This window comes from Delphinus delphis, chromosome 10, assembly GCF_949987515.2.
Source record: "Delphinus delphis chromosome 10, mDelDel1.2, whole genome shotgun sequence".
Taxonomy (NCBI): domain Eukaryota; kingdom Metazoa; phylum Chordata; class Mammalia; order Artiodactyla; family Delphinidae; genus Delphinus; species Delphinus delphis.
The window spans coordinates 26,187,868-26,201,148 of record NC_082692.2 but is presented as its reverse complement, the minus strand read 5'-3'; the positions used below and the strand labels follow the sequence as shown (position 1 = coordinate 26,201,148).

Below are 13,281 nucleotides of genomic sequence, written 5' to 3'. Positions count from 1 at the left end.
ATAACAAATGGTTTTCCAAAGGCTAGGCTTTCATAAAGAGGCAGGGGAAACAAGAGGCATGATGCATACATTCTGCCATCGTTTTACAAACTGAGGGTCATGGCCAAAGGCATTGCTGATGCCCCAAACCCTGCCCCAAGCCTACTTTAGTGCAAATGTCCAGATGAACTGCACACCCTTTGTCCCCATCCCTCCAGTTTGGCTCTCATGTCTGAGAGGTAGACAACCATACAGACGACCTTGGCCTCTGAAGTCAGACTATCTGGATGTGAATTCCAGCTCTGCTACTGTCTGACTGCGTGGACCAACAATTTTACCCCTCTGTGCCTCAGTTTTCTAATCTGTGAAGTGAAGATGATAATAAAAATACTTGCTTCATTCATAAGGTTTTTGTGAGGATTAAATGAATCAATAGACCTAAAGGGCTGAACCATTCTCAATTCCCCAATCCCACCACGAAAAGCCCAGTGTCTGGTACATGCTCAATAAACACTGGAAATTTTCATTATTAGTACTGTTGTCCATTAGCTTGGCAAGCTTACAGAGCTCATGGGACAACTTAAAACTTATTCTTCATTTCCCCTTCCATAAAAGCAGTTTCCATACAACTTCAGGAGAAAGAAACATTGATTTTTGTTTGAAAGTAACAATAGAGTAATACATGAGTAAAAATTCACCTTTAAAACAGTAAATATTTCATGTGTGCCAAAGTATTAAGTGTTACTTTCTGAGGCTTGGTAGTAATTCAACCCAAATTAAAGATATCAAATAAACATTTCTGCTTACATCTTAAGGATCATAATCACTGACACATGCAAAGATTTTTAAGGAATTTTAAAAAAATTTATTTTGTTGAAGTATAGTTGATTTACAATGTTGTGTTAGTTTCTGGTGTACAGTAAAGTAATTCAGTTATACATATATATATATTCTTTTTCATATTCTTTTCCATTATAGGTTATTAGAAGATAATGAATATAGTTCCCTGTGCTATACAGTAGGTCCTTGTTGGTTATCCACTCTATATATAATAGTTTGCCTCTGCTAATCCCATACTCTCAGTCCTTCCTTCTCCCACCCCCTCTCCCTTGGCAACCACAAGTCTATTCTCTATGGCTGTGAGTCTGTTTCTGTTTCATAGTTAAGGAATTTTTAAACATAATCTCACTTCTCATTCCAAAAAACAATGCACCTGTTGTTCTTAAGGACCTGCTCACCCAAATTAACTTCTCAGGAGTTGTCTTTTCTGGTTCCTGCCTACTGCTCAAAGGATAAGACCACCACACCTTCCTATGGCAGAGAGTAGAGGGTTGTGAACCAATCATTTCCCTCTTCCTCCTGGTTCATAGTTAGACTACCTTTTCTAGCCTCCTCTACAATTAAATGAGCCATGTGACTGAGGTGTAGTCAATAAAATGTAGGCAGAATCGAAGTGTGACATCTCCGGACCTGGTCCCTAAATTCTCCTGCACGTATTCCCTCCCTCCCCTTGTGTCTCAGTTAAATAGTAGAACACAGGTTCTCATGGTGTGGGCATGGGTCAAACAGCATCTGCATCACCCACTCATTCATCAGAAGCAACCCAAGTTTTAGCTCTGCTGGTAAGCCATTCATGGTCTCACACTGGATCCACCACTCCCCTGTGAAAATCTCTCTTCTTACAACATAGCACTAAAACACATTATTGTAATTACATACATGATTATTGCTTGTAAGGAGGGAACTGTCACTGGGCTGGTCCTCAGTGTCATTATGTCTTTCTCTCCAACTGTTACTTCCTTAGGAGAAGAGAACATCCCTTTTTCAAAATCCCTAGTGCTTACTGTGACATCAAAGATAAAGCTGTTAAATAAACATTGCCCAGATCTGTTGAGTTTAGTTCCCGACACCCCTTAAAATTCAAGTTCATTAGTGACTGATACAAAATGAATTATCAGGCTAAACAGATGAAAATAAATTTGCATTTCACTTTCAATTTCATGTTTGCTCCTTTCCACACATTCAAACAAGAGTGAAATATCTAGAGAATATTCTAGGTTTAACATATATTTTATAGATTCATGGCTTTATCATGACTTCAAAAGCAAGATAGAAATTATTTCAAGCAAACACTTTTCAATACAAGAGTTCTATACAAATAGCCTTTATCTCTGCCAACCTATGGTCCATTCTACCAGTGTTTGGCTGTTGAACCTGATTGTACAAAATAACTGAATTTCTTCAATAAAGGTTTTCTCTCATTCACAAAATACTTACACACAACACACACACACACACAAAAGCATGATATTAGGCCTCTTTTGAATATACTTCTCAGTTAAAATATGTCTATTACATGGAATTTAAAGTTTTCCCTTTGGTCTTTAGCACATTCCCCCTTCGTAGATGTTTTTCTTTCTTTCATTTATTTTTTCTACCGCGCCATGAAGCTTCCGGGATCTTGGTTCCCAGGCAGGAGGTCAGGCCCAAGCTCCTGTGGAAGGAGCTCTGAGTCCAAACCGCTGGACTAACAGAGAACCTCAGACCCCAGGGAATATCAATCAGAGTGAGGCCTCCCAGAGGTCTTCATCTCAGCACCAAGACCCAGCTCTATACAACTGCCTGCAAACTCCAGTGCTGGATGTCTCAAGCCAAACAACCAATAAAACAGGAATACAGCACCACCCATCAAAAAAAAAAAAAAAAAAAAGAAACAACAAAAAAATATGTTACATACGAAGGAGCAAGGTAAAAACCTACACGACCAAATAAATGAAGACAAAATAGGCAACCTACCAGAAAAACAATTCAGGGTAATGATAGTATAGATGATCCAAAATCTCGGAAACAGAATGGAGAAAATACAAGAAATATTTAACAAGGATCTAGAAGAACTAAAGACCAAACAAACAGTGATGAACAACACAATTACTAAAATTAAAAATACTCTAGAAGGAAGCCATAACAGAATAACTGAGGCAGAAGGATGGATAAGTGAGCTGGAAGATAAAATGGTGGAATAACTGCCAGGGAGCAGAATAAAGAAAAAAGAATGAAAAGAATTGAGGACAGTCTCAGAGACCTCTGGGACAACATTAAACACACCAACATTCGAATTATAGGGGTCGCAGAAGGAGAGAAAAAAAAGGGTCTGAGAAAATATTTGAAGAGATTATAGTTGAAAACTTCCCTAACATGGGAAAGGAAATAGTCGATCAAGTCCAGGAAGCACAGAGAGTCCCATACAGGATAAACCCAAAGAGAAACACGCCAAGACACATATTTATCAAACTATCAAAAATTAAATACGAAGAAAAAATATTAAAAGCAACAAGGGAAAAGCAACAAATAATATATAAGGGAATCCCCATAAGGTTAACACCTGATCTTTCAGCAGAAACTCTGCAAGCCAGAAGGGATTGGCAGGACATACTTGAAGTGATGGAAGGGAAAAACCTACAACCAAGATTTCTCTACCCAGCAAGGATCTCATTCAGATTCAATGGAGAAATTAAAACCTTTACAGATAAGAAAAGTTAACAGAATTCAGCACCACCAACCCAGCTTTACAACAAACGCTAAAGAAACTTCTCTAGGCAGGAAACACAAGAGAAGGAAAAGACCTACAAAAACAAACCCAAAACAATTAAGAAAATGGTAATAAGAACATACATTTCAATAATTACCTTACATGTAAATGGATTAAATGCTCCCACCAAAAGACATAGACTGGCTGAATGTATACAAAAATAAGACCCATATATATGCTGTCTACAAGAGACCCACTTCAGACCTAGGGACACATACAGACTGAAAGTGAGAGGAAGGAAAAAGATATTCCATGCAAATGGAAACCAAAAGAAAGCTGGAGTAGCAATTCTCATATCAGACAAAACAGACTTTATAACAAAGACTATTACAAGAGACAAAGAAGGACACTACATAATGATCAAGGGATCAATCCAAGAAGAAGATAGAACAATTGTAAATATTTATGCACCCAAAATAGGAGCACCTCAATACATAAGGCAAATGCTAACAGCCATAAAAGGGGAAATCGACAGTAACACATTCATAGTAGGGGACTTTTAACACCCCACTTTCACCAATGGACAGATCATCCAAAATGAAAATAAATAAGGAAACACAAGCTTTAAATGATACATTAAACAAGATGGACTTAATATATATAGGACACTCCATCGAAAAACAACAGAATACACATTTTTCTCAAGTGCTCATGGAACATTCTCCAGGATAGATCATATCTTGGGTCACAAGTCAAGCCTTGGTAATTTAAGAAAATTGAAATCATACCAAGTATCTTTTCCAACCACAATGCTATGAGACTAAATATCAATTACAGGAAAAAAAACTGTAAATCATACAAACCCATGGAGGTTAAACAATACTCTACTAAATAACCAAGAGATCACTGAAGAAATCAAACAGGAAGTCAAAAAATACCTAGAAAAAATAAACAATGAAAACATGATGGCCCAAAACCTATGGGATGCAGCAAAAGCAGTTATAACAGAGAAGTTTATAGCAATACAGTCCTACCTCAGGAAACAAGAAACATCTCAAATAAACAACATAACCTTACACTTAAAGCAATTAGAGAAAGAAGAACAAAAAAAACCCCAAAGTTAGCAGAAGGAAAGAAATCATAAAGATCAGATCAGAAATAAATGAAAAAGAAATGAAGGAAATGATAGCAAAGATCAATAAAACTAAAAGCTGGTTCTCTGAGAAGATAGACAAAAGTGATAAACCATTAGCCAGACTCATCAAGAAAAAAGCGAGAAGACTCAAATCAACAGAATCAGAAATGAAAAAGGAGAAGTAACAACTGACACTGCAGAAATACAAAGGATCATGAGAGATTACCACAAGCAACTCTATGCCAATAAAATGGACAACCTGGAAGAAATGGACAAATTCTTAGAAATGCACAACCTTCCAAGACTGAACCAGGAAGAAACAGAAAATAAAAACAGAGCAATCACAAGCACTGAAATTGAGACTCTGATTAAAAATCTTCCAACAAACAAAAGCCCAGGACCAGATGGCTTCACAAGCGAATTCTATCAAACATTTAGAGAAGATCTAACACCTATCCTTCTCAAAACCTTCCAAAATATAGCAGAGGGAGGAACACTCCCAAACTCATTCTACAAGGCCACCGTCACCCTGATACCAAAACCAGACAAAGATGTCACAAAAAAAGAAAAGTACAGGTCAATAGCACTGACGAACATAGATGCAAAAATCCTCAACAAAATACTAGCACATTAAAAGGATCATACACCATGATCAAGTGGGGTTTATTCCAGGAATGCAAGGATTCTTCAGTATATTCAAATCAATCAATGTGATACACCATATTAACAAACTGAAGAAGAAAAACCATATGATCATTTCAATAGATGCAGAAAAATCTTTCGACAAAATTCAACACCCATTTGTGCTAAAAAAAAAAACTTTCCAGAAAGTAGGCATAGAGGGAACTGACCTCAACATAATAAAGGCCATATATGACAAACCCACAGCCAACATTGTCCTCAATGGTGAAAAACTGAAACTATTTCCACTAAGATCAGGAAGACAAGGTTGCCCACTCTAACCACTATTATTCAAGGTAGTTTTGGAAGTTTCAGCCACAGTAATCAGAGACGAAAAAGAAATAGAAGGAATCCAAATCAGAAGAGAAGTAAAGCTGTCACTGTTTGCAAATGACATGATACTATACATAGAGAATCCTAAAGATGGTACCAGAAAACTACTAGAGCTAATCAATGAATTTGGTAAAGTAGCAGGATACAAAATTAATGCACAGAAATCTCTTGCATTCCTATAAACTAAGGATGAAAAATCTTAAAGAGAAATTAGGGAAACACTCCCTTTTACCATTGCAACAAAAAGAATAAAATACCTAGGAATAAACCTATCTAAGAAGACAAAAGACCTGTATGCAGAAAACTGTAAGACACTGATGAAAGAAATTAAGGATGATACGAAATTAAAGATGGAGAGATATACCATGTCCTTGGATTGGAAGAATCAACATTGTGAAAATGACTCTACTACCCAAAGTAATCCACAGATTCAATGCAATCCCTACCAATGGCATTTTTCACAGAACTAGAACAAAAAATTTCACAATTTGTATGGAAACACAAAAGACCCCGAATAGCCAAAGCATCATGAGAAAGAAAAACGGAGCTGGAGGAATCAGGCTCCCTGACTTCAGACTATACTACAAAGCTACAGTAATCAAGACAGTATGGTACAGGATAGAAAGCCCAGAGATAAACCCATGCACATATGGTCACCTTATCTTTGATAAAGCAGGCAAGAGTATACAATGGAGAAAAGACAGCCTCTTCAATAAGTTTTTCTGGGAAAACTGAGCAGCTGCATGTAAAAGAATTAAATTAGAACACTTCCTAAAACCATACACAAACATAAACTCAAAATGGATTAAAGACCTACATGTAAGGCCAGAAACTCTAAAACTCTTAGAGGAAAACATAGGCAGAACATTCTATGACATAAATCACAGCAACATCCTTTTGACCCATCTCCTAGAGAAATGGAAATAAAAACAAAAATTAAAAAATGGGACCAAACGAAACTTAAAAGCTTTTTGCACAGCAAAGGAAACCATAAACAAGAGGAAAAGACAATCTTCAGAATGGGAAAAAATATTCGCAAACAAAGCAACTGACAAAGGATTAATCTTCAAAATATACAAGCAGCTCATGCAGCTCAAAATCAAAAAAACAAACAACCCTATCCAAAAATGGGCAGAACACCGATATAGACATTTCTCCAAAGAAGATATACAGATTGCCAACAAACTGATGAAAAGATGCTCAACATCACTAATCATTAGAGAAATGCAAATCAAAACGACAATGAGGTATCACCTCACACCGGTCAGAATGGCCATCATCAAAAAATCTACAAACAAGAAATGCTGGAGAGGTGTGAAGAAAAGGGAACCCTCTTGCACTGTTGGTAGGAACGTAAATTGATACAGCCACTATGGAGAACAGTACAGGGGCTCCTTGTAAAACTAAAAATAGAACTACCATATGACCCAGAAATCCCACGACTGGGCATATACCGTGAGAAAACCATAATTCAAAAAGAGTCATGTACCACAACATTCATTGCAACACTATTTACAATAGCCAGGACATGGAAGCAACCTAAGTGTCCATCAACAGATGAATGGATAAAGAAGATGTGGCACATATATACAATGGAATATTACTCAGCCATAAAAAGAAACGAAATTGAAATAGTTGTAGTAAAGTGGATGGACCTAGGGTCTGTCATACAGAGTGAAGTAAGCCAGAAAGAGAAAAACAAATACTGTATGCTAACATATATATATATATATATGAAATCTAAAAAAAAAAAAAAAGATTCTGATCAACCTAAGGGCAGGACAGGAATAAAGACACAGACATACAGAATGGACATGAGGACACAGTGAGCGGGAAGGGTAAGCTGGGACGAAGTGAGACAGTAGCATTGACATATATACAATACCAAATGGAAAATAGATAGCTAGTGGGAAGCAGCCGCATAGCACAGGGAGATCAGCTCGGTACTTTGTGACCACCTAGAGGGGTGGGATAGGGAGGGTGGGAGGAAAACGCGAGAGGGAGGGGATATGGGGATATACGTATGCATATAGCTGATTCACTTTGTTATACAGCAGAAAGTAACACAACACTGTAACGCAATTATACTCCAATTAAGATGTTAAAAAAAAAAAGATGAGTTAGACATGTCTCCCATCATCAGGTGAAGACAGACAAATAAATAAATGCAATATCCTTGAAATGATAATATACTTTTTCATTACATGGAGATTGACCTCATCTTCATTTTCATCGACTTCGAAACAGAAGTTCTGTCCAAGTGCCTATTATAAAAAAATTCTGTGAAAATGAAATAAACCTATTACCACTAAAGAATTTTGTAAAAGAATTCTCCTTGTATTACAGTAACAGAGATGACAGCTAGCATTGCAAGTGATGCAGGCAAAACACTTCCCCCTGACTTAGTATCTAGAGCAGATCAGGTCCAAATGGACCAACCCTCAGCTATAATGACAGCTTCTAGAGGATTTCTCTCTGTTCCAGGTGTGGAAAGTTAGGACCAATATGTCACATTGTCTAGGAGTAGCATGATTTCCATGAAGTTACTCAAGACGTTTCAGAAAAATCATTCAGAAGCAGTTATGCACACAACCCACTTAGAAACTTGAATGATAGACCACATCTAAGTTAACTGTGGCCCAGTGCTTTTCACCTTGCCTTGACTTGGCCAAGGCTCCTGCATCCTACTATGTCAGTGACCAATCTATCCTACTGAAGAGAATGAGCACTGGCATATGGGAGGAACCATCTGGAATTTCTGTTGCTCGATGGGAGGCTGATGGGGGAACATATCCGTAAAGAGACTCCAAAAAGAATTAATGAGTACCAGATGTAATTAAAGACTTCTTTCCCCCTCAAAGGAGCTCAGGACCAGCCATGGGGTGGTGACTCTTGGTCCAGAATTACACCCTCTTTCTACTTGTTCATCCATCAAACACTAAACATCCCACCATCTTTATTTTAGTGTTTTTTCCCATGCGGTGTTTGGGGGTTTTCTTCTCCCCTGAAATGGTTGTATTTTGACAATGAGAAGGATAAAGCTTTATAAATAATATCTGGAAAGTTAACACTCAGGAAAAATCACCTGACTTTCCCCACGTATCAAATGCAACTACAAAAATAAAAACAAAGAGGCATTAGTCTTCTATAAATGCATAGCTACACTTAAGACCAGAAATCCTGAGCCACATCAAAAGGCAGATGTCTCTGACAGAAGGCGAGGGCTTCTTTGTATCAGGAATGATCTACTATAGCTACAAAGCATGCCATATAATTTCAAAACTAGATTTAAACTCATTTTATTCCCCCAGCAAAGTCAGGGGATCAAGGTCACTATTGTGTAGCATTCCAAGGGTCTGACATTCATTTAAATCCTGTAGAAAAGAGATCAAGGGCAAAGGGCACAGATCCTGGGAATAATGATGGGGTCTCGCGAATAAGCACAATTTAGGGCAGGCAGACCCACTGCTTGTGTTATATTCACTGTATCAGGCCCATAACTTAGGTGGTGAAGACAGTTTCCACGACAACCCTGCTATTGTCAGGAACACAGCCTACACCAACTTTGGACATGTCTCTGACTTCTAGGGGAGAATGATGGCATGCAAGGGCAGAGCAGGACATACAAGGACTATTTGTAGGCTTATTATTTTCCTGTATCTTCCATAATTAATAAGCTTGTTTCTACATTCAGTCTTAGCTCCAATACTTTCCCATAAATATGTGAACCAGTGGAAAAATAAGTTTTAATGCCATTTCAATCACTATTAAGTGACCCAATCTTCCTTTTTAAAAAGAGAAGACTATTTTTAGCTCTAAAGTAACTATTTTAGATATTTAGATATACATATGTACACAGTCATTGGTAGTATTTTCTCTCCTTTGTAGTCATTTAGCTTTTGGTGACTCTAACGATTTATCCAAATATTCCATCTATCACGATATATGAGGATGGTTCATCCAAAAATATTACTTTTATAATAGAATGGAAATTGTCATACATAAAGAGTTCACAGGAATGAAAGGTTAACATGATTGAAAATGAAAGTCAAGTAGACTAATTTACAGAGATGTTGGTATTCATTTATAAAGAATTCATTGTCTTATAGAAAAATCAGAACAAAGAAGTGCTAGAAGATGATGCAGTCTTTCTATAACTATTCTTTTCAAAGAGCTGCTAACTTTACAGCCTGCCTTTTTCATCAAATCCACACAGGTGGTTTCTTTATTCTACTCTATCATTTTTTTCAAACTGGTCTTAAATATAGGCAGAAGAGGCAGTTTTCAAAGTACCCAGAGGCACATGATTCAGGCCTGAAAGCCAGCTTCCTTACACCTTGAAGAAAAGCCATCTGCCTGCCTGGTGTGTGTGTCTTTGGGGTGGGGGTAGGGGGAGGCTGCTCTCTTCACTCTCACCTCACGAGAAGAGTCCAATTTAAACTTCGGACAACAAATTCCCATCCCCTCCCCACACACACTCTCTCTGTTTCTTTCTCCATCACAGACAAACGTGCATAATTCCCACAGTAGAATCAACATGTTAAATTATGATATTTTAATTGATCAATAAAATGTTTAACATACAGTGTTTTTTTTTTTCTCTAATCTATACCATCTGTTCTTCAAAAATATTTTGAATCTATTTAATAGGAAGGTCTTTAAGTAAAATTACTAACTGTATCAGATCAATCCTCTAAAGCCCAAATTCTGAAAGGAACATACCAGAAGGTGCCGCCATTTTTATAGAAATAGAAAAGAATTTGTGCCTTCTTTTATTCCAGCTTTCTTGGTTTTGTTTTGTTTTTAGTCTTGAGATGCTGTTATGCTGCAGTTCTCTCCATTAGGCTTCAAAGAATTCAGCGTGGCCAACTTGGTATTGCCTTTTTTTAATACAACTTTAATATTTAAAAAATTGATGTATAATTGACATGCAAAAAGCTGTACATATTTCATGTATACAACTTAATGAGTTTAGAAATAAGTATACACCCATGTAACATCACTACAATCTAGGCCATAAACCTATCTATTCTTTCCAAAAATTTCTTCCCACCCTTTTAATTAATCAACCTATTTACTTATTTGTTATTACTTTTGGATAAGAACACTTAACATAATATCTACCCTCTTAGCAAATTTTAAGTACAGAATATCGTATTGTTTGCTATAGGCACTTTGCTGTACCATATCTCTCTATGATTTATTCATCATGCATAACTGAACATTGCACCCTTTGACTGGTACCTCTTCATTTCCCCATCTTCCCTGTCCCGGCAACCACTCAATTTAAAAAATGGGCAAAGGAACTGAATAGACATTTCCCCAAAGAAAACATAACAAATGTACCACAGGTATATGAAAATGTGCTCAACATCACTAATCATCAGGGAAATGCAAATTAGAACTACAAGATATCACCTCACAACCCTTAGTATGGCTTTTATCAAAAAGAAAAAAGAAAACACAGATAACAAGTGTTGGCAAGAAACTGGAGAAAATGGGACCTTAGTGCACTGTTGGTGGGAATATAAACTGGTACAGCCACAATGGAAAACAGTATGGAGGTTCCTCAAAAAGTTAAAAGTAGAACCACCATATGATCCAGAAATTCCACATCTGGGTATTTACCCAAAGGAAGTGAAAACAGGACCTCAGAGATATCTGCATGCCCATGGTCATTGGTTTTGCCACTTGAAACAAGGTCCATGGTGCTCTGATTGCTCAGGTGACGCGAGACTCAAAAAAACAAGCAACAGGATAACAACAGCAAAAACCTAGACCTTGCAATCCCCAGGAGACATAAAAGTGAAGAGCAGGCATTCTGATAAATTTGAGGTCAGATGTTTTATCCACATAATGAGGGCAGAGGCTTTATCCACATAATTCTGTTATCTCAATGTATCATTAATGAATCTGTACTAAGCTGAAGTTTCATGATTAAATTCCTCTCCATCCCTTGCCGTACATGACACATTCATATTTGGAAAGGCATAAACTGATAAGTCTCAGGTGATCCAATTATTAAATTTTTACATGTGGCAGTTAGTGTTAAAGCCAAATGAGGCACCAAATTTATTTTATGTGGGTTTTTGTTTTGATTTGTTTCCTTAAGAAAAATAATGAAATCAGCTTGTAGTAAATAAATATATTTTCCCAATTTAATCCTGAAGAAAAAACATGAAGATCTATGAAATAAGTGATATAGCTCCATGTAGCAAACATTATATTCAATGAGTTTATTTCCCCTTCAGCTCTTTTTTGAAAACAAATCCTCTCTTTTTTTCTCTGCTTGACACTAGAGAGGGCAATGTGTCCAGAAAACTATGAGATTCTTAACTCTTCTTTAATGTTATTGGTTATTGTTTTCTCAAGCTTTCAATTATTTCTTCCAGCTGGAGGGAAAAACCCCTCCAAAACACTATTAAATTCCTTAAAAATAAAATGCTTGTATTCTATTTGTTTTAAAAATTATATGCATTATTTCATAAATGCATAATTGATGCTTAAAAGAGAACTTAGAATATAGTACCTGACTAATAAATATTGAGTAAATAACCTCTGTTCTACATTTTAACACATTGTATTCAAGTTCACAACTTCGGAGCAAACTAGTCTGTATTTTCCATTCCTAAGATCATGAAGTGCTTATGTTCTATATAAATATAAGAATTACTTCTGTAGAGGTGTTCACTGTCCTCAACATTTCCATTGTTATATATTTTAAAAATTCCCAAAGTCTTTAAGAATTTCTTTGTAAATTCCAATAAATTACATTTATTTAATGCTTGGGGTTTCCAAAATAACTTCCTTTCCCCTTGAGTTCAAATACATCCCAGAGACCATGAAGGTTCCTAAAACTTTTATTCACAATTCACATGTATTTCAACAATAATATCCAGACTTTACAACCCCTGCCATAAGTCCCAATACTTTAAAATATCTTCACACTGCTTGGCAAAGATACTGAAATCCCCATCCTTAGGTTTAATCGTTCTTTTTAATCCAGGGTGTCTAGAAATTCCCAAGAGAAGAATGATATATAAAGCAAAGCATTATCACTGACCAATAAGTTTATTCATTCACCCATTCATTCACTTAGCAAATATTATCAAGTGCTTTGTTGGATACTGGCATATGTAAAAGAAATGAATATAAATAAAATAAGGCTTCCCATTCCACAGAGAGAAGTAAATACTTTTATGAGATTGATCGGATGAGTTTTTGGTGGAAGGAAGAAGTAGATCTGAATCCTTTTTAAGTATTTGCTTCTGATATGCACCAAAATAATCATGGCAAGACCCAGGCACTATTTCAAAGTAAGGAACATTGTGTCTGTTTCTCCCTTCTTTCTAGTGCCCATCCATCCCCGAGAACCCAATGCCTTCATTTGCTCATAACCCCCAATGGCTGGAATCCCCATGATGCCCCACCTACCTACCCTCCACACATATCCAGGGTCTAAGTAGTTCTACAGTCCCATTCACATCTCAACTATATCCCCATTCTCTCCAGGCTACAGTCACTGACACCTGACTAATAAAGAATTCATGTAAGAAAAACATGTAGGCTAATCCATCTACTACTATTTGCCCAAGTGCAGCAGAATGCTCACCTGATTAGAATT

The 13,281-nt window shown here is 36.7% G+C and overlaps 1 protein-coding gene across 5 annotated transcripts in view; it reads right to left on the bottom strand.

Annotated features, from left to right (window-relative positions):
• Positions 1-13,281, bottom strand: part of PKHD1 (PKHD1 ciliary IPT domain containing fibrocystin/polyductin) — a 435,870-nt gene that overhangs the window by 155,315 nt on the left and 267,274 nt on the right. The gene's annotated exons all lie outside the window — the stretch shown is intronic.